General features: G+C 46.6%; 1 non-coding gene across 1 annotated transcript; it reads right to left on the bottom strand.

The window, feature by feature from the left end:
• Positions 1–1,483: 1,483 nt before the first annotated feature.
• Positions 1,484–1,600, bottom strand: LOC150061944 (U5 spliceosomal RNA). Its single transcript, XR_016536111.1, has one exon. It is a non-coding gene; the product is annotated as a U5 spliceosomal RNA (small nuclear RNA).
• Positions 1,601–5,162: the final 3,562 nt, after the last annotated feature.

Below are 5,162 nucleotides of genomic sequence, written 5' to 3'. Positions count from 1 at the left end.
CTGGGTCCTGGGTGGGAAGTCGGGGGGCAGGGACGAGGATCAGCTGTTGGGAAGACTTCAATAAACACTCTCAACATCTGCTTGTTGTACATGGTGTGGAGAAGGGAGATCAGATGGGCCCTGTCGCGATGGATGGGGGGATGCATTTGCTTCCCAAAACACAGGTCTGTAGGGGAAGGCCACCAGCTTCCTGCAAAGCTCAGGGCTGAACATGAGGCCTGCCTAGCCCCAGGTGGCCCCACAATCTTCTCCAAAACGCCATACATGCCATACCCACCAGGTCTTTTTGTTTGCTTGTTTTGTTTGTTCTGTCAAACATGGGGTTTGAACTCTGGGCCTAGACACTGTCCCTGAGCTCTTCAGCTCAAGGCTGGTGCTCTACCATACCATTTGAGCCACAGCTCCACTTCCTATTTCTCCTAAGCTTCTTTTGTTCAGGGTTAGAACTCTACCACTTGAACCACAGCACCACTTCTGGCTTTTTCTGTGTATGTGGTACTGAGGAATAGAACCCAGGGCTTCATGCATGCTAGGTAAGCACTCTTATCGGTAAATCACATTCCCAGTTCTATGTTCTTTCATCATGGCTTCAACCATCAGGGTATGTTATATTCCAAACATGCAGGACAATACCTAGCATGTTGAATGGATGCTTCAGGTACTTAAATGTCTCCAAGTTAAAGGAGAGGTCACATGGCAGCAATTCTCTAGGAGAGCACAAGAGGGCATCACTGGCCTGAACATTTGCTCTAAGGCAAGCTTTCTGTAAGCTGATACACACCCCCAGCTTCCTTCTATTTAGACCTAGGAAGAAGGAAAACATTGTAGTTATATTTTTATTTTCCATCAAGCTAAATAAATTTCCTGTTTTATATGTGTCCTGCTTGTAGTGAAGCTAGGGTGGTAGGATACTTGCCTAGCATGTGTCCATTCTGAAGCTATGTATAGCGTACACTTTGCACATCATATAAGCATATGTGTATGTGTCTAAAAAAAAGCAATTATACTTTGCCTCCCTCCCGAGGGGAGTGGGATTTGTGTTGATGGCTTTTTTTTTTTTTTTTTGCCAGCCCCGGGGCTTGAGCTCAGGGTCTGAGCAGTGTCCTTGGGCTTTCTCAAGGCTAGATAGAGCCTTGAGACATTTCTGGCTTTTTCTGTGTATGTGGTACGGAGGAATCCAACCCCGGTCTTCATGCTTGCTAGGCAGGCACTCTACCACTAGGCCAAAACCCCGGTGCTGTGTCGCTGGCTTCTTAAAGTTTTGGAGTGTTTGGGGACACAGAGGAGGAGTGATCGATCGTGGAGTATGTCTGTGACACTCAGCACAAGCGAGTACAAGCTGGAGAGCGACCAGCTCCAAGTCAGCTTGGGTAATAAAGAACACCTCGACTCCCAACACTTCTGCGTACGTCAAGGCAAAACACCAGTTATTTAACTACAACCATCAACACTGTACAGGTTCTTTTCTTTAAACAGTATTGTGAGCCCTGCGAAGAGCAAGGCCTCAAAAAATTGGGTTAAGACTCAGAATTGTTCCTCTCCACGGAAATCTTTAGTAAAAGGCGAAAGATTTATACGATCTGAAGAGAAACCAGAGTATGTCGTGAGGCCCCAGCACACAGCACTCGGATAACCGCAACTCCTTGATCACCAACGGTCATTAGTTACCCAAGAAAGATGGTGACTTCAGCTCTTATGTCAGTTCAGTATGTGAACGTTACCTCACGTGAAGCGAAGAAATTTAGAAAGAAAAAGAATCTAATCTGGCTTTAATGTACGTACAGCAGTGCGCGCGATGCATTGTGGGTATGTAAATCAGCCCGGGTCGCCGCCCGCCGGCTTCCGGAAATTCCTTGGCTGCGTTGGTGCCCCCACCCCACCCGCCGCGACGCGTGAGGCCGCCGCTAGAGGGCAGAAAGGAAGTTAGGTGCAACAAGGAAGTGAGCCTTAGGACAGCAGGAATCAAAAAAGCTCCTGTTAGCCGGGCGCGGTGGCTCCCGCCTGTCAGGCTGAGATCTGAGGATCACGGTTCAAAGCCAGCCGGAGCACTGAAGTCCATGAGCCTCCCACCTCCAGTTAACCACTTGAACACCAGGTTGGCTCCAGAGGTAGGGCGGTAGCCTTGAGATGAAGAGCTCAGGGACAGGGCCCAGGCCCACACTTCAAGTCCAGCCATCCACAAAAAAAAAAAAAAAAAAACAACTTTATTTTTTTTCTTTTTGCCAGTCCTGGGGCCTAAGCACTGTCCTTGGGCTTTCTCAAGCCTAGAGCTGTACCAGTTGAGCCACAGCACCACTTATGGCTTTTTCTATGTATGTGGTACGGAGGCATGGAACCCCGGGTCTTTGTGCGTGCTAGGCAAGCACTCTACCACTAGGCCAAACTCCCAGCCCAGAAGAAAAAAAAAAACCTCTTGAATTTAAAAAAATAAACTCAGATATATTTAAGTAGTAGAGCACTTGCTTAGCATGCACAACACTCTGGGTTTCATCGTGAGTATCAATAAATTAATACTAAAAACTTAAAAGCAGGAACTACTGACTCATACCTGAAATTCTAGCTACCCAGGAGGCATAGATCTAAGGATCATGGTTCAAAGCCAGCCAGGGCAGGAAAGGCCTCGTGAGATTCTTACCTCCAGTTAACCACCAGAAAACTGGAAGTGGCGCTGTGACTCAAAAGTGGTAAAGTGCTACCCTTGAGCTGAAGAACTCAGGGACAGTGCCCAGGCCCCAAGTTCAAGACCCACAAACAGCCAAAAAAAATTTTTTGAATACATGATACAGAACTTTCAGTGATCCCAAAGGCATTTTATGTTTACCCTAACTCAAGGAGGATATGATCAGATTCGTTGTGGGGTTTGTCTGCTTGCTTTTGCTCTTTTCAGACTGGTATTTCAAAACAGCAGCAGCATATGGTGGTAGGGGTGACATTTTCCTATCTCTCCTCCCACAAAAACGGCATGTGTTGAAGTTCTAATTTCAGAACGTGCCTTTATTTTGGGGTGTCTATTGCCTGAGGAAAGTATGTAAAGTGAGGAGAAAACACAGTAAAGGATAGGTAGGTCCCTAGAGAACAGTGACACAAAGAGAAGTCAGAGATCCAAGTTTGAGTAGAATTTGAGTCCAGCTGCATAGCAAATTCCAAACCAACCTGAGGTACACACATAATGAGGCCTTGTTTCAAAAGTGTATTTTTTTAAGGAGCATGTGAAGGAAATTAGGAGGAAAACTGGGTACATTGTCAGCACACAAAGAAAGTGGGGGGCGGAAGTTTGGCCTAGTGGTAGTGTGCTTGCCTTGTATGCACAAAGACTCAGGTTCAATTCCTCGGTACCACTTACATAGAAAAAAGATGGAATTGGTGCTATGGCTCAAGCAATAGAGTTCTAGCCTTGAGAAAGCTCAAGGACAATGCTCAGGTCCTGAGTTCAAGCCCCAGGACTGGAAGAAAAAAAAAGGGGGGGGAGGCAGAAGTTAAAGGAGTGGACAACATTGTAAATGAAAGTTCAAATGAGGTAAGGACTGCAGAGTACATGAATTCAGTACAGGGCGGTGACTGATCGCCTCTGCCAGAACTGTTTCTATAGAGTGAGGATGAGAGGAGGCCAGCCTCATGGAGGTAATAAGGGAGGAAGTGAGGAAGTGGAGGCGGAGCATGATGGCTGACTGTAGAAGGAATTTTTTTTTTTTTTTACTGGTGCTGTACCACTTTCAGCCACAGCTCCACTTCCGATTTGGGGTGGTTAATTGGAGATAAGTGTCTTTCAGACTTTGAACTGATGCTCAGATCTCAGCCTCCTGAGTAGCTAGGATTACAGGTGTGAGCCACCAGTGCCTGGCTCTGTAGAAGAAATTCCTAAAAAAGGCTGGTTAGCTGTGGAGATGTGGCTCAGTGATAATGCACTTTACCTGACATGCTTAAGGCTCTGGTTTCTATCTTTAGCATGAAGAGAGAAATGAGAGGGGAAAAAGCTGAGGCTTCAAAGTGAAAGGTCTGCTCTCAGGGGCTGGAAATTTGGTGAAGGAATGCTTACTTAGCATGAGACGGTGTGTTCACCATAAATAATAAAGTGGTGAGCATGTTTAAATGTTGGTGGGAAGCAAGCCAGTACAGAGGGAGGGAATAAAATGAAGCTCCAGGAGAAAAAATAATACTCAGGAAGGGATGGGAGATTGGTGAAGGGGGATGGCGGTCCACTTTTAAGGTGGGAGTGCAGTTTCACCACCCTAAAGATGACCATTAATGACTGTTTAGGGGACTGGTCTTTGCCCAAACCACTCCACTGATTCACCTCCTCCTCTGTCCCTTTTTCCCCCCATCTTTTTTTTTTTTTTTTGCCAGTCCTGGGCTTGAGCTCAGGGCCTGAGCACTGTCCTTGGACTTTCTCAAGGCTAGAGCTCTACCACTTGAGCCTCAGCACCACTTCTGGCTTTTTTTCTATATGTGGTACCAAGGAATCGAACCCGGGTCTTCATGCATGCTAGGCAAGCACTTTAACCACTAGGCCAAACTCCCGTCCCCTCCCTCCATTTTCTGGCCAAGATAGAACGAACCTCTCTTACCCTGTGGGAAACGAATTGACAGAAAATCAGGAAATGGAGCCAAACTTTGAATACAAGTCCAGTGTTACTTGGCATGCTTGTGGTTAGCTTCATTGCCACTGCTGGGGCATTAATATTTCAGAACCCTCTGATTTCCAAGAAAGCACTCCATAATATCACCTCTGTGGCTCATGCCTGTAATCTTAGCTATTTACCTCCAATTAATCACCATAAAATCAAGAGATAGGGTACCAGGGTCCAGGAACATGGCAGCATGCTTGCCTACTATGTGTGAGGCCCTGGGTTTAATTCTTCAGTACCATATACACAGAAGTGGCACTGTGACTCAAATGGTAGAGTAGCTAGCCTTGAGAAAGCCCAGAGACAGTGTACAGGCCCTGGGTTCAAGCCCTAGGATTGACAAGGGAGGAACCAGCCTTGTGTAAGAAAGCCAAGAATTGGCTTCCAGGCCACAGTATTGGCATTAAAAAAATACTACCTTTCAGTGAAAGCGCCCGGGGACAGCGCTCAAGCCCTGAGTTCAAGCCTCACGAACCACAAAAAACAAAACCCAAGACCAGGATCTCGGGCCCATGGAAACAAGCTGAGTAGCTGTCC

Source organism: Megascapheus bottae, chromosome 6 (assembly GCF_031878675.1).
Source record: "Megascapheus bottae isolate mThoBot1 chromosome 6, mThoBot2.hap1, whole genome shotgun sequence".
Taxonomy (NCBI): Eukaryota; Metazoa; Chordata; class Mammalia; order Rodentia; family Geomyidae; genus Megascapheus; species Megascapheus bottae.
Note: the sequence above shows the minus strand (reverse complement) of the source record. Positions and strands in the feature narration are given on the sequence as shown.